We start from the raw sequence: 22232 nt of genomic DNA, 5'->3' as shown, positions 1-22232 counted from the left end.
TAAAAAATAAAAAGACTTGGTAAGCATAGGCACAGAGGGGAAAAAAAGTAAAAATAAATAAATAAAAAGACTAGTGTCTAGCACATAAAAGTTCATCAGGAATTAATTCTATAACATGAACTTTGCAAAACTTCAAAGTACATATAACTTTTACTAGGGTATACATACCAATAATAAATTTACAACTGTAGACATGTTTGTCTACAGTAAATATAACAAAGACTAAACAATCAGATACTAAATCATTAAGTGATTATTAGTCAGTATCTTTAATTTTCTTATACTTCTATATTTTCTATAGATCATCTTTGTAACAAAAAGAAAACAAACCAAATGAAAATGAAATGAATTCTCTCAGAAAGAATTAAGACAGGAAGTAGGCTCACAAAGTAATATAAAATGTATCTTACAGTTTATGTAAAATTCTTAATAGAAGTACCTTCTTTGCTCCAAGCTGCACGTTGGCTTTGCCTTTGACTCAGGTAGCATTTATTTGCATGATAACTGATTCTATGGAGTAGGCACTGCTTCAGCCCTACAGGAAGAACAAAACATCTCTAGAACACAGCAGCATTCCTGATTCCCACTTGAGAAGCCCTAACAAAATGGCATATAACTTAACAGCAGCAGACCAGTGTTACAAAGTCTGGAGTCAAGGGGAAACAGTAAAATTGGAACATTTCCAGAATCTCACAAAAAACAACAAACGGATGTTCTAAGTGCCCAACATGAGCAAATTAGAACCTTAAATAAAGGTCACTCTTAATGCCTATCCTAGCATAGATTCAGCACCAAGTACAATGTCATTTTACTGGTTTATGTTTTTTATTTTATTTATTTATTTATTTATTTATTTTGAGATGGAGTCTCACTCAGTTGCCCAGGCTGGAGTGCAGTGGTACCATCTCAGCTCACTGCAAGCTCTGTCTCCCAGGTTCATGCCACTCTCCTGCCTCAGCCTCCCAAGTACGGGGGGCTGCCTAAAAGTGGTTGACTCTACTACTGGGACTACAGGAGTCTGCCATCATGCCCAGCTAATTTTTTTTCTATTTTTTTAGTAGAGACACGGTTTCACCGTGTTAGCCAGGATGGTCTCGATCTCCTGACCTCGTGATCCATCCACCTTGGCCTCCCAAAGTGCTGGGATACCTTTTTCATTCTTGAAAGTAGGAGCTATGAAGAAAAAACAACAGCAACAACAAAAAACCCACTAAAATGTCTTTAAGAGAACCTTCTACTTACCATCTAACTTACATAATCAAAACACTCTATTGCGTGTGAAAATTGAGTATTATAAGAAAATAATCACCTGTTTTGTGAGAGGTTCCATACATAATGCTCCTTCACCCAATATATACCTTAAAAAGAAAAAAGGAAACATATAAAATTATCTTGAGAGTTATTCCTGCTTAAACAATTTCTATGTGCCATTATTAAGAAAGTACGCACAAAGTAAAGATAAGAAGAGAATATGCAAGCATGAACATACTTGTTAAGGATATAGGACTATGGATAATTTAAAAATTCTAATGGTATTACTCTCATGTAATTCCTCTGAAATTCTAGTTAATTGTTTGAAATGGCTCCTAGAACAGAATACTTTGAAATTTTGATTATGTCAAAAACTAAGAACTTGGCCCTAAATAATCCAAAGAATAAGGGCAGAAGAACCCATTTCCTTCAATGAGTATTCTTTACGACGGAAACTTTCTCTCCCATCCTGTGATGGCCAAGGGTTTTTCCTCTGACAATGGCACTGACCTTACCCTATCCAAAATATGAACATCTGCATAGTTTCATGGTTCAAATTATTTTTATCCATTCTGTTGTGAGAATCAAATGGTTCACAGCATGTGGCTCCTCTGTGGGACTCCTCAAGTCCTTTCTAAGCCTGAAGACTGTTCTCTGAACCAAAGACAACTTCTGGGGATGTACCAAATCTCCCATTAGAAAATTATTGGCCAGGCGCAGTGGCTCAAGCCTGTAATCCCAGCACTTTGGGAGGCCGAGACGGGTGGATCACAAGGTCAGGAGATCAAGACCATCCTGGCTAACATGGTGAAACCCCGTTTCTACTAAAAAGTACAAAAAACTAGCCAGGCGAGGTGGCGGGCGCCTGTAGTCCCAGCTACTTGGGAGGCTGAGGCAGAAGAATGGCGTGAACCCGGGAGGCGGAGCTTGCAGTGAGCTGAGATTGTGCCACTGCACTGTAGCCTGGGCGACAAAGCGAGACTCTGTCTCAAAAAAAAAAAAAAAAAGAAAAGAAAAGAAAATTATTTAGATCAAGATGTTTTAACCTTTTAACTCTTTCTCAAACAAAATCATTTCATTTCTCCCTTAATGTTATTTTAAATTTCAAAATACACAGATAGCATGCCTAAAATAAAATCAAAGGAATGATAGTTTTAGAACAAAAACTGTGGTAATTTTGAAAACACAAAAGCTAAGACACTGATTGGATCTACGTGGACACCAAGTCCACCACAAACTGTTCTCTCCTCTGGGGCTCTGGCCACACCTTTCCCTTGCCTAAGATTCCTTTTGCTTCCTACCCTTCCAAATGCTGTATTTCCCCCCAGAAGACTTGCCAAGACCACTCTAGCCTGCACATCTTCCATTTCAGCTAACCAAAGGCATCCTTGCATTGACTAAACCAAATTGTTTTGCAGAGAAGGCATCTAAAACTTCTACTGTAGACCATTCAGCTTAATAATTGTTATCATGACATTATTCAATAACAAAATGAGGAAAGAAGTCCTCTTTAACTCCTTTGCCCTGGAGAATCCAAGCAAGTGGCTTTCCCACTTGCTTTGACCAAATCCTGGGACCTTTCAAAGTGAAAGTTTAATGGAAAGGAAAGAAAATCTAAAAGAAAAACTCTCCAAAAAACTAAACTCAGGTAAAGAATCATGGGATTAAAAATTTTTATTCTTTGTGTATTTGATTTCTGAAACATAGAAATTGATCTCTCACTCCTTAAATCTGCCACTGGGCTAAGAGGAGATTGCACATAATGTGTACTCATTGATTTAACAGAATTAGAACATCCAGGTACTCACTGAGATTTTGATTCCACAACTGCTCAAAGTCTATTCATTAGTTAATGAGTTAACACAACACTTAATCTTCAAATTTTGGAAATGCTGATGGTAGACAGGAACTTGTTTTGGCAAAAGGAAGCATATGGTAGACATTGTTACCCATTATCCAACCATCACCACCTTTCCTTTAAAGTACCCCACTCTTGCTTTAAAGTTGCAGAGTCTCAGATAGTGGGAAGAAAAGAAGTTTTTGCATTTTCAGGTCAAAAGAAAGTACATTTGTACAACCACATAATAGGTATGAAATGTTTGTTGAAATCTAAACAGAAGACAGAAGTAGTTCTAGTACCTTCACAAAAAGTAAGATAAGTAAACTTTTCCTTAATACATACTTTTAGCAGCATCGACACCCAAAAGTGGTTGACTCTACTATTGTATTAAATTACATTCATTTTGTCAGTATGTGTTCCAAATTCTTACTGCTCTTTGTCTCCAAAGGGATCCTACTGAATATTGAGACAGTTCAAGAATACTAGGGAAAAAAATTTGAATAATTGAAGCAAGGGTCATCTAAGGATAATATGTCACATATACAGACACAGTAATATTTTCAACTTAAAAAAAAATCAGTTGTCAAAGTTGCACAGCAAACACTCTCCTAAGCTTAGCCTCTTCAGGCATTTGCTTTATAATCACTTTAAAGAAAAGTCAGTCACAAAATGTCACATTTTGTATGATTCTATTTAGATCAGACATTGCCAGGATCAATGGTGGGGGAAATGTGTATAGGGAGTGACTGCTAATGGGTACAGGGTTTCTTTCTGGAGAGAAGAAAAGGTTCTGAAATTAGGTAGTGGTAATGGCTGCATAAACTGAATATGCTAAAAAACTACTGAAATGTACACTTCAAAGGGTGAGACTTATCATATAAAAACTGTATCACAATCATTTCAAAAATGTTTGGGTATGTCAAGAAATAAACAAATAGGATCATAGCTCAAAGATACGGGATATAAAATAAATGGAACAAAACTGCTCAATAATCTATCTAGAATCACACAACGGTTAAGCTTTACCCTGACTAAAATTGCAAGCTTGGTGTTTTGTTGGTATTTCACATTTTTTACTTCTTCCTAAGTCAGCCAATAACTCCTCCTCCTCACTTAATAGTTGACTATGAAGACCGAGCCATTTTGATTCTGCCTCCAATGAGCTTTCACATGTCATTCCTCCTTCCACTCCCAGGACTACCAAACCAACGTAGGTTCTCCTCACTTCACTCTAAGATGACGGCATGGCCCTCAACTACTGTCACACTCTTCTAGGCTCTGTGAGCACAGTGTGTCTCATATTCTCTTCCGCCATCACCAGATTTATTCTAAAACAGTTTCTTTACTGTTACTCCCCTGTTTCTCAGCCAGTTACATAGCAAGATGAATATCCGGGGTAATAGTTTACTTACTAGAAAAAAAAAAAATCTGTCACCAATTCACAGAAATGTTTCAGTACAAAATATTACATCGGCAATATTTCCTACAACTCTTCTACATGAATCCTACCCTCCTTGTGTTATAGCTCAAACTGGTCTCGTGTACTCTGAATCTCTCATTCTCTTTCCTAGATACCTGATTGTGTTTACTTTTCACCTATGTAAATAATCTTCCTGCAACCTCCACCAACTGACCAAACCCCACTCACATTTCACTGCCCAACTGAGATCCCACCTACTTCATGAAGAGCAACTCTTTGCAGCTTTAAACCTCAGAGAAATTAAGTCCATGCTTAGCTTTTCTTTTTCTTTTTTGTTCAGATGGAGTTTATCTTTGCCACCAAGGCTGGAGTGCAGTGGTGCAATCTCAGCTTACTGCAACCTCTGCCCCCCGAGTTCAAGCGATTCTCCTGCCTCAGCCTCCTGAGTAGCTGAGACTACCAGTACGCACCACCACATTTGGCATTTTTTTTGTATTTTTGGTAGAGATGAGGTTTCACCATCTTGGTAAGCCTGGTCTGGAACTCCTGACCTCAAGTGATCCATCCCCCTCGGCCTCCCAAAGTGCTGAGATTACAGGTGTGTGCCACCGTGCCTGACCTATGGGTAGCATATGATAATCAATAGGGTACTTAGAGTTCTTAGTACTTTTAATCTCCTCTTATATAGCTGGCATTTGGTATAATGAAAAACACTTTATTAGGAATCAAGATTTATTTGGGTAGGTCACAAGCTGACTTATTATTCAAATTATTTATCCAAATAATGAGGATCATAACACACTGTTGCAAAAAAGAATCACTGAAGAAACTATGTGAGAGATTTTAAAACTGAAAATGGCATGACTCATAACTTCATGTATTTGTCTCGATTCTAGGTGGTATACTAAGATCATACACTTACATTCTTGGGATTCTTACAACAAAATGTTGAAAAGCTATACTGGTCCATTGTATAATCACATTTTCAAATGTTTTCATACATTTATCCTGAATTTGCAGATTTTTATCCAAATCTTTTCCTTGATCATTTTTTTTTTTCCTCAAGTAAGATTCTGAACAAAAAAATGACCCATTTTCCTTTCCTGTGCTTATGGGAATATTGAGGCAACATACACAATTTTATAAACTAGTGCATAAAACTAAAGCACAATGCTAATGTCTTTTCTCCCCAATCAGTAAGGGCTTCATTAAAAAGCCCTTACATTTTAACATTCAACTATGAAAAACAAAAGAACTATGGCTTGGTGGCTAGTAAAAGGCTGGTATGGTGAGTAAGAGACACAAAGGTTAAACATTTGCTATTTTTCAGTCTTGTGTTTATTTTGTATATGTAAGTATTTGGCTGGGTTACCTAACACTGAACTTCCAAAACTGACCATGAGGTTTTATGCCAAGAGAAGTACTTTTTATAGCAATTTTACTGCTGAAACCAAAACAGCCCAGAGAAGATTTAAAGGTAACAAAATAAAACAGTACACAATTCTAAACAACTCTGCTTCACACCCAACCGGGGACTTACACTCACCTAATAATGTATTTGTGATCAATTTTGTAACAAGCTGTCAAAAGGAGACCTCTAACATCTGCTCATGAAGGAATCACTTCAGCATGTCCTGCTGTGCAGCAGAAAACACATGGGAATCACTCAGAACTCCAGATTTCCAACAGAGCAGCATTTCCCAGAGAGTAAGCCAGAGGGCATCGTCCTCTGAGATGCTGTCAGGAACACTAATTAACAAATTTGAGAAAAACAGAAAATGGCATTAAGGCTTCCAAGAAGTCCTTTGGTAAAAGACACTTTGAACCTGGCTTCCCCAAATCCTTGCAATCCCCACAAAACAAATATCTATGAACATACCACTATATTAGCACTCACAGAACACTTGGGGAGATATGGCAAAGATTAGGCTGCAGGCCTCAGGTAAGTAAACTCTTAAAACACAATATTGAAAAAAATAGAAATCTAAAAATTAAAACAGAAAAACAAAAGCAAAAGATAAGTAAATAAATAAAAAATTTTAACAAACAATATTGGGCTGGGCAAAGTGGCTCAGACCCATAGTCTTAATACTTTTTGAGTCTGAGTGGGGTGGATCGCTTCAGCCTAGGAGTTCGAGACCAACACGAGCAACATGGTGAAACCCTGTCTCTATCAAAAATACAAAAATTAGCTTGGCCTGGTGGCATACACCTGTGGTTCCAGCTACTCAGGAGGCTGAGGTGGGAGGATGATTTGAGCCCGGAAGGCAGAGGTTGCAGTGAGCTGTGATTGCACCACTCACTCCAGCCTGGGGCAACACAGCAAGACCCTGTCTCAATAAAATTAATTAATTAAATAATAAAACCAATATTCATTTACTGTGTGGGGAAACTCAAAATGAGCTTGGCACATCCATACGTAATACTAAGGTTTTTTTTTTTTTTTAACCCACAGTTTTTTTTCTCTTTTACCGGTGGATATCATGTCCAGATAAGTATTCTATAGTACCAACACCACAGTTAATATGTATTTTGATTATACAGAATAATGATTCTTAACAGGATCTTAGCCCCCAAAACACATACATAAGCATGTACATCAAATACAAGTAAAAATAACTGTAGCAACAAAGCTCTTCTGGAGAAAGTTCTGAAGTCAGAAGTAGTCACTCATATTTTTACCCTAAATGCAACTATTACTATCTCAACCATAGAAATGATCAAAGTAAGGGCTGGAGATATTTAGATTTTAATCACCATAATGTGGATTATGTCACATAATGGAATTAGTCAGCTGAGTGTTTGAAAATCCTCATTATTTTAAATTGCTCATACTTTCAGGGTCTACAGAACATTTCACAACTAACCTAGCAAACCGTGATCTTTTCCCCAGTTCTGTAAGACTTCCAATCACAAAAAACAAGCAATACAAATTTCAGTAAAACTGCATGACAATTACCATTTGATTCTACTACACTGCAACTATCACCTCTAGAAGTAATTAGCCAGCTCCACAGGTCCATGAGACTTCCCATGATTATTCCTAGAAGTACCAATTAGGATCACAGGCATGTGGGGACCACTCTGTAATCGTAACATTCTCTAAACCTTCAGTCACAATTTACGTTTGAAAAATCTTTGGTTTTTATGATTAAAATGTGTATATATGTGTGTGTGTGTGTACGTGTAAATATATATGTGTGTGTGTGTATACACATATATCACTAAAATCTCTACCTATCAACAACATAATGATTTATAACCAATGGTTTCGGATGTGGGCCCCAGAACAACAGTATCAGCTTCACCTGGGAACTTCTTAAAAATGTAAATACTCAGGCAACACCACAGACCTACTGAATCAGAAACCCTGGGACGAGCTCTCCAAATGATTCTGGTGCACACTGTATTAAAAAAAAATGTAGGCCAGGCACAGCTGCTCATGCCTGTCATCCCAGCACTTTGGGAGGGCAAGGTGGGAGGATCGCTTGAACCCAGGAGTTCAAGAACAGCCAGAGCAACATAGTGAGACTTAATCCTATAAAAAAATTTTTTAAACTAAAAAAAAAAAAAAAAAAATTAAAGTAATCACTTAAACATATGCTCCTGAAAGAACAGTTAACACCACTCAAACAAATGGAGGATCAAATGGAAAGTTAGCCTAAAAAGCAAATAAGCAAGTTTAATTAATTTGAAGAACATCCTTAATGCTATATACTCTTTGGAAGATTTTCAAAGAATCTATAAAAGAATATGTACATTTATTATCAGATAATGGGTGAAAGTCATAAAGGTAAAATTAGTAGGAACAGAAATGAAAACCAAAGCAAATAAAAATGAAGTGAAAACCAGGCCCAAACAGAACAGTGTTATGGTAAACTTATGGAACATATGAAGGGGTTCCACTTCAATAGAACTATATAAAGGAACCATTCCAACGATGACAGTCTAGGTAACTTAGATCAATCTTCCCACTGAGAATAGAAAAGTGGACAAAATGTAATGATTACAGGGGCTGAGAAAAGGGAATACCAGAGAACAGAGTCTTCTTTTTTCCCCCTTGGGTTTTCTTCCAATGACAGCAGAGAAGAAGAGGTTAATAAGCTGAGCTAGAACTCACAGCCTCACAGAGCTCACAGGGAGATAAACATTGGAGCTCAGCATCCACCGAGGAGAGGCCCTGCTAACTCTCCCACTCCTCAGGTTGGGGACCTGAAGAACAAACTGCAAATTGCCCTGACAGGGAATGATGGCCAGCTTTAATCATCTCAATCCCTGATTGGATGAGACAATCCTGGGTCACTAATTTCCAAGCCCCTGGCAGGGGCAAATGTAAATCCTCTCTGGAGAAGAATATCATCCAAGGCTTCAAATTATCTCTACAATTTTTCATATATAATGTCTATCACTAAAAATAAAAAGCCACATGAGACTTAAAGACAAGCTAACAGAAAATAAGAGAAGCAAACAACAGACACAAAACCACAAGGGATCGAGATAACAGAGTGACCAGACACACTTCAAAATAACTCTGCTGAACATGAGCAAGGAAAGACAGGACAAGACTGAAAACCTGGCAGAGAAATGCAAATTATGAAAATCAACCATAGGAAATTCTGCAATTTAGAACTACCAAAACTGAAAGTAATAACTTAATGGATAAGTTTAACCACAGCAGTAACTTAGCAGAAGACAGATTCAGTAAATTCAAAAAAGGCAGAAAGACAAAAAGGTAGAAAATTGAAAAAAATAAAAGACAATATGTTGAAAAGTGTATCACATACCTAGAGCCCTGGAAGAAAAAAAAAGAATGAGACAGAAGCAAGAGCTGAAGATATGGTTGTGGAGAATTTGCCAAAACCGATCAAAGACTTCACAAGATTTAACCACCATAAACAGTTAAAGACAAACAATGGGAGCTAGCATAAAAGAATGATATCTTCAAGGTGCTGAAAGAAGGAAACTGCCAATCTAGAAACTTAAACTCAATGAATATATTCTTCAATAATGAAATAAAAAGTAAGGATTTTCTCCATCTGCAGACTCACACTAAAGGAAATACTAAAGGATATTTTCAGACAGGAGAAAGAGGATCCTCTACATCAAACCTTGGGGACTCTATTCCACAAACTCTGTACCCTGGAACTCAGGAATCAAGATTTTACAGAAATAAAAAGCGTTCTTCAGGGAGGGGAAAATAAAGGTTGAGGGTGACTGGTAAAATGAAGTTTGAGTTACCTTAGTATATGTTAACTCTGAACCAGACTCTCAGGCTCTACAAGGATCTCATGAAGTTATCTGATTTCCCATTTAACATCTCAGCCTTCTAAGTTATTCTTAAGGATGAAGAACATTCTATTTTTCAAAGACTACATCACCAGATGGGTCTAAATAGTTACAAGTCACTTCCTTATATTGAGTTGAAAATCACCCCTTTGTAATTTGACTTATTAGTTCTAGTTTTATGCCCTGTCTTTACCAAAAACAAATAAAAATAAAAACTAATGCTTCCATATACATACTTTTTCAAATAGCTAAAGACAAGCTATCATGAACCTGAACCCCCATCCTTTCCTCTCCAAATCCACAATTTCATCAGCTATCCTAGGACATGGAAAAGAATCTCTTCCCAATCCTGGCTATTATTCTCTAAATGAACCTATCCTTGTCTAAGTAGATCCTTCTTAAAGTACCACCTCAGAATTCAATTCAGTAATTCTGATGTTTCCTGTAACATCAGAAAATGACTTCCTTAAAAGTACAGCAAGTTGGATTTGTCAAGTTGCTGACCAGGTTGCATTCCCTCCTGCCCTCACTCCCATCTTTGTGTTATGCTTTATCTCAAGTTCCATTTTGCTTATTATTCATGACTCTCAAGTTGTCACTGTGGACATCAGAGGCCATAAATATATATTGTTCTGGCTCTTTCCTGTAAATCTTTCTGAGTCATACCTGCTATTCTCCAAAGTCTGTGAATCCTGTTACTAATAACTTGGCAATTCAGTTTAAGGTCCTCTTCAGAAGGTCAGTTAGCTCAAGGCAATCACATTCTTCCCAGGCCTTTTAAAAAATACTCCAACCCTAGAAAAGGCCCTTCTTTCTGGTATCAGCCATGGGCCACAAACACAAATCCAATAGCATTTCAGTCATTTACCCCCCAGATCATCCCCTCCCTAAAGTTCTAACTAGAGCAGGAAAAAATAATGAAAACACCACCTGCAGTCATGAATCCTCCAGTTTCCTGACCAAGATTTCATATTCCCTTCAAGATACCTCCCAAAGAGGACATGACAAGGGAGGGGAACACAGGGTGCTACAGGTACTGATAAGGTTCTATTTCTGTTTTATTTTGTTTTTGAGATGAAGTTTCACTCTTGTCACCCAGGCTGGAGTGCAATGGAATGATCTTGGCTGACTGTAACCTCTGCCTCCTGGGTTCAAGTGATTCTCCCACCTCAGCCTCCCAAGTAGCTGGGACTACAGGCACCTGCCACCACACCCAGCTAATTTTTGTATTTTTAGTAGAGACAGGGTTTCACCATGTTGGCCAGACTGGTCTCAAACTCTTATCCTCAGGTGATCCACCTGCCTCAGTGTCACAAAATGCTGGGATTACAGGGATGAGCCACCATGCCCAACCAAAGGTTCTATTTCTTAAGTTTGGCATTGGGCACATGTTCATATGATTTAATGGTTTTTTTAAAAAAATGGTATCTTCCTGTTTTTTGTGGTGTTTTGGTTTTTGTTGTAGGCCTGCATGCTTCATTTGTTCACCCATATGAATCCGTAAAGAAGTAACCATTAGCAACTTCAGTCAATATATACTAGATTTATACTTTAGGAAGACAATCCAGTTGACAACCACAACAGTTTCTACGATAACAAAAGTCAGAGAAAATACTGACATTAGGATCATTTCTAGAAAGTTCAATCATAAGATATATCCCCAAGCAAAAATATACACACAGAAAAGCTAAGTAAGAAGCTTTTAGAAAACTACTACCATCCTTACAGTAAGTACAACAAAGTATTCTTTTATGTCTTTGTTTTTTTCATCAAAATACCTCATACAGCCATAGATTTTAAACCATTACATTTTATCTAGATTCCATATTAGATCATTAACATTTTTTCTAGATTCCATTGTTATTCTTTTGTAATCTTTATTTTAGGTATCTTAAAAATACTTTATTAAATATAAAACATTCAGAAAAGTACACAAAATATACCTTAAGGTAGACCTTAACAAGTTACTCTAAATTATGTGCCCATGTAACCACCAGCCTACTCCAGAAAGATATTAGAGCCAGGATCCAAGAAGCCCATAGATGTATCTTTCAGTTCACACCTCCCTACCTCCCACCTAGATGGACTCCTTAACCTACCCTGTGTGTAATCACCTCTTTTTTCTTGATAGTTTTACTGCCCAAGTATGAATCCATAAATAAGTGTTTCTCAGTTTTCTTTTCATTTACATTCTATGGCCCTTTGGAGGGCAGCAGACCATGATAATAGGTAAGATTTTCTTTCACTCTAAGGAACCAGTTTTTACTCCACTACAGGCGATATTGCCTCCACTAAGAATGTATGCCCTAACCAACATGAGTTTTGCCTATTTTTGAACTCTATATAGAGGGAATTGTACAAATTAGGTTTTGGGGGTCTGGTCTCTTTTGCTTAACATAGTGTTCAAGATTCGCCCATCTTGTCCCACATAGCTGTAAGCCATTTTATGAATACCACAATTCTCCATTTTACTGGAATGAACATTTGGGTTATTTTCTGTTTGTGGCTATTACAAACAATGCTGCTCTGAACATTCCTGTGTCTCCCGGCACCTACGTACTCGTTCTTGTGGAGTATATATCCACGACATTCCTGAACCATAGGGTATGAGTATCTTCCACTTTACCAAACTGTTTTCCAAACACTTGTACAAATATACACCCATTAGAAGGATATAGAGTCTCACAACAATTTTCTTATCTTAAAAGATAAGCAAAATGTCTCCTATCCCTTGTTTTTCTTTTAAGATCTGAAGATCACTGTGCAAAGAAAATTTGTTTGCAATTCAAACAAAAATATTATTATTATTATTTTTACTAACTCAAAAATGAACCAATCAGAAAGTTAAAATTGAGCACCCAGGGTAAGTTCCAGAAAGAGGAGATCTTAAGCTTCTCTATATCCCTGGGAAAAATAGAGGCCACTATAGCTTCCAGCTCCTTTAGAATAAATGTCCCAAAGAGATCATAATAGCCTAAATCTAATCTAATAAGAGGGTTCAGAGTTTGTAGTCATTCTAAAGGAAAATAGTCACATGTATATAATTTTCTCAAGAATTCAAAAAAAAGTTTAATATGCTTTCTTAAACTTGTATTATTAGCCAAGGTGTTCAAGTAGAAAAATTTGCCATGGACAGAACTGTCAAAAGTTAAATCACTAAAAAATCAGTATTTTTCTACAACTGTCCTATATATACATATCCAATATGTATCCCACCCCCCACTCCCTCTTTTTTTTTTTGTTTTATGAGACAGGGTGTCTCACTCTGTCACCCAGGCTGGAATATAATGGTGCAATCACAGCTCATTGCAGCCTTGACTTCTCCAAGCTCAAAAGATCTTCCTGCCTCAGCCTCCCACCACCCCTGGTAGCTGGGACTACAGGTGTACTCCACCTGCATATTTTTAAAGTAATAACATAACTACCTCCACAATAAGAGTTGATTATGTTGCTTTCAAAACTGGGGGAAAAAATAAAAATCAACTTGGCAATCATTCCCTGTATAATGAAGTGTATTAAACTTATTTACTTATCAAGCAATATTGCTCAAGCTTTTTGCCAGAAGATAAAAATCATGTAAATGTTCACTCTATCAGGAAGATGACAAAATATTCCAATGGACCTCTAAAAACAATTTCTTTAAATCCAAAAACAAGCAAACTCATCCTATCTTACCCCCTACATCTTTTGGAACTTGATTGTGTTTGAGTTTCAGAAAATAAAATTAGTAAACATTTCCATTTCTGTCCAGTTTTAAGAAATGACATTTATAATCTGACAACAGAAAAGAACAAAAGAACAATCAGAAGAGCAGGGATTTAGAGATCCTTACCTGTCTTATAACTCTGTGATCTGTATATGTCCCTGAGCTCTTCCATAAGTCTATCTGAAGCTTGCACTGACCCAGACACTGCAGCCTGAAACACAAAAGCCACTGTTTATCAGGGTCTACTGAACCAACTAATTTGAAGATTTAAGGTATTTCAACCTGCTCTAAAAGATTACAGTAGCCAGGCAGGGGGCTCACACCTGTAATCACAGCACTTTGGGAGGCTGAGGAGGGTGGATAAAGTGAGGCCAAGAGTTTGAAACCAGCTTGGCTGTTAGGATGAAACCTCATCTCTACTAAAAAAATACAAAAGTTGGCCAGGCATAGTTGCATGTGCCTGTAGTCCCAGCTACTCAGGAAGCTGAGGCAAGATAATCACTTGAAAATGGGAGGTGGAGGTCATAGTGAGCTGAGATGGTGCCACTGCACTCTGGTCTGGGTCACAGAGTGAGACTCCATCTCAAAAGAAAAAGAAAAAAGAAAAAGATTACAATAAAAATGGATCACCACTCAACAATTTTAGAAGTTAAAAAAAAAAGTCCAATTAAATGAAGCATTATGAAGTTTCAAGAGAATATAAAACCAGACACAAGTCTGGTTCATTTCCTTTACTTATCACCTAAAAAAGTCTAGCCAACATATTCAGACCACCATGGACTCCACGATAGCATAGAATTCAGTATGAGTCTATTCCAAACCCCAGAAATTTTTGAAAATACTAGAAGACACTCAAGGTGACACATTATTAACTAAAATAGGCTTCATTCATAAGACTACAAGCAAGAATATTACACAGATGGTCTAGTTCACATATTAAGACACTGAGAACCATGTGTGCCTACATGCAACTGGTTTCAGTTTTTCAGTGCAGGGACTTCTTTAAAGATGAAAACACATCAATATCTTATCTTAAGACTAAATAGAAATGGAACTACTTTTTGGTCATGTGAAACTAAAGGTTTTAAAGACTACACTAGACTTTGAAGGAGAAAAAAATCAAATTTATAAAAATATTACTCCTAGCTATGTAATCATGAACTCATTTCATATCTATAAAACATGAGAACTTTTTCCTATCTCTAAAATATAAAGAGCACCTATTTCACACAGTGGCTATGATGAATAAATGAAAAGATCTATAAAGTATAAAGTATTTAGCATAGTATCGGTCATACAAAAGTGTTCAATAATTTATACTTGTTTTGAAGATAACTCAAACTGGAATTGATCACAAGACACAGAAAGCACAGTAACATTAATTCAAATGCTACAATCTTAGTTTTTTAAATAATCAAGATATGGGGGATTGGCTAAATTTCTTTGCTGTATGAAAAATTACCAATTAAATTAATATATAAATAAGATTGAAGGAGGGAGAGTTATCTATCTGATTTCAACATTTGGCATCTATTTGGCTAACAATTCATTCCCTGTTTTGGAGAACCTGTGCCCAAGACAAAGTAACTGGTCCTTGGATATTGTGGACTTGGTAAATAGCTCTAGTACAAGGCAGGAAGCAGTAAGTGTTCAGACAATCATTTGATGCTTCCCTACTCTGTCTAAGCATTTTATGTATATACATGCATCATTTTAATTTATTTTTCATAGCAATCATCCAAAAGATACGTATTGTCTATCATATTTTAGAGTTGAGCAAAGTGAAACCATACGTGTGTCTGTCTCCAAACTCAGTGTTCCTTTCCCATCCTGCTGCTTCACCTAAAAGAGATTTTAAGTCAAAAGAGAAACATTACTTTTGGTTCGGTCCGAGCAGGATGGACCAAAGTCAGCTTCATGAAGGAGAAATAATTTGAGTTGTGTTTTGTAGGAGAGAATGAATTTGAATATACAGATGCCACAGAAGGTTTTCTCAGCAGAGAAAACAGCATAGACAGGTGGAAAGGAGCATATACAGGGATCAGCAGATGGTTCAGGATGTGAAGAGCAGATGAACAGGGTAAAAAGTGGGTATTCATAGACGAGAAAGATAACTTTGGGCAGCAAAGCATATGAGTGTGGCTGGGCATGGTGGCTCATGTCTGTAATCCCAGCACTTAGTCAGGCCAAGGTAGCAGGAATGGTTGAACTCAGGTGTTCAAGACCAGCATGGTCAACATAGTGAGACCTCATCTCTACTAAAAATCAAAAAGTTTAGCCTGGTGCGGTGCCACATGTCTATAGTCTGAGGCACTTGGGAGGCTGAGGCAGGAGGACCACTGGAAGCAGGAGGACCACTGGAGCCTGGGAGACCAAGGCTACAGTGAACTATGATTGTGCCACCGCATTCTAGCCCAGACGACAGAGCAAGATCCTGTCTCAAAACCAGTAAACAAATGACTGAATCCACCACTAAAGCAGGAATGGAGAAGGAGAGCAGCTGAGATCAGCATGTTCATGAATTGCCTGGTGTTAACTATAATTACTTGACCAAAAAGTCCAGGCTCCAGATACTTATACACACTTACACATTTAAATGGTCTTGCCTTTCAGTCTTCCTAATTTTCTCTAATATTGCCCAATTTTCTTTTTCAATTCCTTCATCCTCCAACTTTTTCCCACTAATAGGCTCTTCTTTCATCTCATAGTGATCTAAGTTCTTCTATATCCTGCAAAAAAAAGAAAAATGTTAGCTTATTCAACCTATTTTTCTTCAGCAGTTTCTTATGCAAAAGTTAAATTATTCTTGACTCAATGGTGGACAATAAACAGAATATATCTATCCTATGGGGAGAGAGAAAAAGCCCCACATTCCATTCAAGAGGCTCTCACCTTTTATATCCTGTATTTTATTTAATAGCTAGACTCTGGGTAAAGCAGATTTAAATCTTTACAAAGTCACAACTATTATGAAATAAGCCATCATTTATTTATTGACTTCTTTATTTATTTTATTTTATTTTTTTTAAGATAGAGGCTCACTCTGTCACCCAGGTGGGAGTATAGTGGGGCAATCTCTGCTCACTGCAACCTCTGCCTCCCAGGTTCAGGTGATTCTCATGTCTCAGTCTCCTGAGTAGCTGGGATTACAGATGTACACCACCAAGCCCAGCCAATTTCTTTGTATTTTTAGTAGAGACAGGGCTTCACCATGTCGGCCAGGCTGGTCTCAAACTTCTGATGTCAAGTGATCTGTCCACCTCAGCCTCCCAAAGTGCTGGAATTACCAACGTGAGACACCACGCCTGGCCAAGCCATCTTTTAAATCTCCTCTTAAGAGGAACCTTTGAAACAGTTTAGCAGCAGATGTCAAGAACCTTAACTGTTCATAGTTTGTTCCAGAAACTCGACTTCTAGAGTTGTATTCCAAGAAACCAGTCTAAGATGTAAACACAAATTTAGGCATAAGGATAACTATTTCAACCTTGCAACCACAAAAACAAACAAAATCTGCATGTGCAATAATAGTAAAACAGTTAACTCAATTCCTTTAACTATTAAAAGGCCACTGAAATACCAACACAGCATAATTTCTCCTGTTTCGAAAAACTTTGAAATGAAAAATGGAATACACATAGGAATAGAAAGAATTTCAATTATGCTGAAATAAGCACAGAAAAAGACCAGAAGAACTTATATTGAAAGGTTAATTTCAATTAATTTTAGTTGTTATCTCTGGAGACATTTGGTGCTTTCCCCTAATTTCCAAGTTTATGGTTTTATGTAGTAAGCATCTATTGATGTTAATAACTTAAAAATAAATTAGAAAAAGAATTTGATCTCAGGTGCTCAGGAGGCTGAAAAAGAAGGATCATCTGGGCCCAGGAGTTTGAGGCTGCAGTAAGTTATGATCATGCCAACTGCACTCCAGCCTGGGTGACAGCAACCCTATCTCAAAAACTAATAATAATTTTAAAGGAATTTGAATAACACCCCACAGAACAACATCTTAATTCACATTATTCTGCTCCCTCCCTTCCCATACTATCTGTTCTTACACATATACAAATATATGCAGAATTGTTTAAATCCTAACTTTTTTCAACTACCTTATTTTTCCACTTCAACTGCCAAAATCTCTAAAGGAGTAGTTTATATTTATCTCGATTTTTTTTTCCAAGCCGGCTAACTAACCGATTTCTAGATCAGATTACTGACTACCTTCACTCAACCTCTGCCCATGACTCTGTACTTCATGGAGCTCCCTTCTCCCTGTATACACCTTTCAGCCCTGATCTTCCATCCTACACTTGTTTTTCCCCACAATGCTCACAAATGCCTTTGGCCTATATTTCCTCCTGTACCTCCAACTTCGGTCATGTTCCCATCCACAAAACTTCTCTACCTCAGTATTAATCAGCACATCCCAACAACGTATCTTTCTAAAACAATATTCTCAGCACACGATTCCCCGCTTAAGGCCTTCTTATCAACAAACACACCAAATAGAAACATGCCTATCTCAAATTCAAGATTCTATCCATCTGCCTTTTCTGGAAAATCTTGCATTCCATGACTTCAACACATCAAACTTCCTTCTCAAAACAAAAGCATCCAATGCACCAAAACACACCATGTCCAAAGTCATTCTGGGCTTGTTCCCATGTTATTTTAGGAGCCTAGAATATCTGCTTTTCACCTGTCCTAATCTGACACCTCCAAAGTCCAGTCTCCTGCCTTTCTAGATTTCCCTCAAAGTTGCAGTCCCTTGTTTTTCATCTTGTGAAGGGAAAATGAAAGGGTTCATGAACTTTAGTACAATGGCTGCCTGACCCATGGAAAAGGTTTAATGTTTACATGCAGCTTATTCCACCTAAGCTAAACTGCATAAAAACATTGAAACAGACTCTCATTCTAATTGGACAATTTTAAGAAGTATTTTACTCCCAGACTCATAAAACAAGCCTACAGCCAGGCACAGTGGCACACACCTGTAATCCCAGCACTTTGGGAAGTTGAGGTGGTGGATCACCTGAGGCCAGGAGTTCAAGACCAGCCTGGGCAACAGAGCGAGACTCAAATGCTACAAAAAATAAAAATAAAAAAAATTAGCTGGACATGGGGCACAGGCCTGTAGTCCCAGTTACTCAGGAGGATTGCTTGAACCCAGGAGTTCAAGGTTACAGTGAACCGTGACCATGCTACTGCACTCCAGCCTGGGTGACAGTAAACCCTGTCTCAAAAAACAAACAAAAACAAGGCTACAACACTACTTTTTTAGTTCTGAATCCCTCTAATGTATATTTTACATTAAAAATTTCCAAACCAAGAAAATGAAAGCCTAAATTAATTATAAGATCCCAAACAGAAAAAAATCTTTTAAAACAATCAAGACCATGGAATTCACATACATTCTATTTGGTCAATGCAGAGACATAGAAGATCTTTGTTCCAAAGTTTAAGTTTAAATGAAAAGCTTCAGAGCCTAAAAACATCTAAAATTATACCCATGACTGACAACTGGCCTAGGCTCAATGTCTTTGGAATTTGCTCTACTAAATTTGCTACTGTATGAACGTATTCCCTCCAAAATTCAAGTGTTGCCAATGTGATGATATTAAGAGGTAGGTCTTTTAAGAATGATTAGGCCAAGAGGGCTCCTTCCTCCTTCATGGGATTAAGGCCCTTATGAATGAGGCCTCACACGTTGGACTAGATTGCTCTCCTGCCCTTCTTCCTGCTACCATGTGAGGATGCAATGAAAAGGCCCTGAGACACCAAATGTTGATATTTTCATCTTGGATTTCCCAGACTCCAGAACTGTCATAAAATAAATGACTGTTCTTTATAAATTACTCACTCTCTGTTATTCTGCTACAACACTATAAAACAGATTAAGACAAATTTCTTTGAATGATTTTTCAACAAGAGACAGTTTCACTACTTCTGGCAAGTGGTCCCTTAAATATTCTCAAATTCTCCTTTTATGCAAACATAAAATTTTTTAAACTCAGTAGTTTCTCATCCAAAAAATAACCAAATACAGGTTAAGTACTGATTAGTATTAAATATAATTTTAGTGCTAAAAGTTAAGAGCTTTTGTTTACCAGAAAATCAAATCCAAGAATTCAGATAAAACAATTTGCTCAAAGGCATATCATGAGTTAGAGGTAAAGCTAAAATTTATGTTACATTCCATTCCAAATACGATGTGCTTTCAATTATTCTACATTAATATTTATTTATAAAGAAGATTAGAGAATGACTCAAATGTTCAAAACTGAAGATATTTATGATTTTTTTTTTTTTTTTGAGACAGGGTCTCACTCTTGTCGCCCAGACAGGAGTGCAGTGGCATGATCTTGGCTAACTGTAACCTCCACCTCCTGGGTTCAAGCAATTCTCCTGCCTCAGCCTCCTGAGTAGCTGAAATTACAGGTGCCTACCACCATGCCCAGCTATTTTTTGTACTTTTAGTAGAGGCAGAGTTTCGCCATGTTGGCCAGGCTGGTCTCAAACTCCTGACCTCAGGTGATCCAACCACCTTGGCCTCCCATAATGCTGGGGTTACGGGCATGAGCCACCTCACCTGGCCAAAATGTTATTCTTACATAAAATGCCTACTTCAACCATCTCTTCTTCTTCCTCTTCTTTTGAAGTCACTTCTTCTGTTGTCCCATTCTGAAATAGAGAAAAAATCTGCCAGGGTTACACAGAACAAGTATGCACATTAGAAGACTGGTGTAATAGCTTTAGGAACAAACTCCCAACCATCTGTCACTGCAGTTCCACTACCAGAGAGCTTATTAAAATTAAAATGTGCATTTTAAAATCCAACTTTGATTTGACAAACAACAGTTCTCAGCTTTTAAAAATGAAACAATTTTGAACAATTCAACTTAATGGATGTCTTAGGAATAAAGGAAAGCAATCAATCAAACATAAAGCAAAACTGAAAAAAATTTTAAAACATAATCTAATTTAAAATAAGAAAACATTTTACTTGTATGGCTATGTGCATAAGATCAAAGGCTTATTTTGTTTAAAACAAATGTCCCAAACTATCAATTCCTCAAAACAGCTACCTTTTTAACTTTGAAAAGCCTGAATCATTACATAAATTCAATTTCCTTACATTTTAAGAGGTCAGACGTGTTACTTATAATAGACACTTCCCAAAACTAAGAATTATGAAATGATTACCACCTCACTATAAAGGAAATTTTCTTTTAAAAAACATGTAATTTACTATCAAATATCTCTCTACAAGACACAATTTACCAATTAACACAAATTACAATTATCAAGTTCAGAAATGAATGTAATGAATTTTTAGGAAGGGCCTTCATAGCCAGTTAGGGCAAAGTTCAAAAGACAAGCTTCCTGGTCAGGACACAGTATATAAATGCATCTTCAACCATAAAGGCCAGTTCAGGTTAGAACCCAGAATATGTAAAAGATCAAGAAACTAGGATCCAGAAATCAAGACCAACAAAACTGTCAGCAGTATCTAAGCAGCAGCTTCCAAAATGTAATCCATCCCTTTTTCACTTCCCTAAATTATTATATTACAAATTCAATTATTCTGGGTATCTAAAGAATATATACCTAGCCTCAAAATCCCAAAGAGTTTGGTTGCATCAATGGTTGAAAGAGCATTTTTGAAATGCTAATTTCAAAGCCTATCCAAAGAATCTGTTTTGCAAAACTCTCTGAGGTGATTCTCACATGCATCTGGGTCTGTCACCACTAGCCCAGTTACTAGCCTTCATTCTACACATGAGAAAGCTGAGCCCCCACCCCCTCAAAAAGGGGAAGTAATTTAATCAAAACAAAAAGTGAGTTAGGGCTGTGAAATCCTAAGATTTATTTCATTTCGAGATGTGACCTGGTCCTCTTTCTAAAACCCCGCTGAAATGACAGAATTTTATAAAAGAGAGTAAGTTCGCTGCAGCAGCAGCAAAACAAGAATACAAAAAGAATACCCTTAGTGAACCAAAACTGTAAGGACATGCTGGAAGATACAAAGCAGATGGAATCAGACTGCTGGGCTCGAGAAAGCCATAAACCCAATCCAAATAATGGAGGGACTACTTTTGTTTGAAGAATCAAACATTCTTCATCATACTTGTCCCAACTATAGTTGGTAAGGATCACTCCGCTAATAGGAAGCCTATCTTGAAGGTCTCTTACTATGACTGTCAAAACCAGAGAGAAAAGACAGAATGTTTTTTAATATAACTCAATGCAGCAGCAAAATCTTATAACAGACTCTGCCTCTTCATTTTTGCTCAAAATCTGGAAAGCTCACCGGCCAGCACCTCCCCATCCTCATGCCACAGGAAGAGCACAGGTCTGCAAACCAGGAGGGGGAGGTAACAGCAGAAAAGAGTGACAATTCTGAAGACACTCATAACTACTCATACTGATCAAAGGTATACCTCATGTATAAATTAACAGATAACCATGTATCATCAGAGAGTTGAAGAAAATTATCAACCTGCAAGGAAAGTGCCAAGTCAAAGAAGCACAAATGACCTGAAGCACTGCTAATGAAGGAAATAAACAGAATTTTAAAATCTAATTGGAATCTTTAGCAGTAATTGAGAAGATACTGTATCCACAAAATACAAAACAGATTACTATGTAAAAGACAATTCTAGGAGGTAAAAATAAAACCCCCAAATCAAAAAATGAAAAAAAAAAAAAACACTTGTAGAAGGGCCAGA

General features: G+C 37.2%; 1 pseudogene across 1 annotated transcript in view; it reads right to left on the bottom strand.

Annotated features, from left to right (window-relative positions):
• Positions 1-443: 443 nt before the first annotated feature.
• The window catches only part of LOC114679482 (ubiquitin-conjugating enzyme E2 Q2-like), a 42375-nt pseudogene continuing 20586 nt past the window's right edge, over positions 444-22232 (bottom strand). The window contains exons 4-9 of the transcript XR_013395923.1: positions 20128-20184; positions 19881-19889; positions 16094-16222; positions 13630-13714; positions 1310-1358; positions 444-535 (exon numbers count right to left, since the gene is read on the bottom strand). The product of XR_013395923.1 is annotated as a ubiquitin-conjugating enzyme E2 Q2-like (transcript). The remainder of the gene's footprint in view (positions 536-1309; positions 1359-13629; positions 13715-16093; positions 16223-19880; positions 19890-20127; positions 20185-22232) is intronic.

The sequence above is a fragment of the Macaca mulatta genome, chromosome 7 (assembly GCF_049350105.2).
Source record: "Macaca mulatta isolate MMU2019108-1 chromosome 7, T2T-MMU8v2.0, whole genome shotgun sequence".
In the NCBI taxonomy this organism is placed as follows: domain Eukaryota; kingdom Metazoa; phylum Chordata; class Mammalia; order Primates; family Cercopithecidae; genus Macaca; species Macaca mulatta.
The sequence above is the reverse complement of the archived record's forward strand: the minus strand, read 5'-3'. Positions and strand labels throughout refer to the sequence as shown.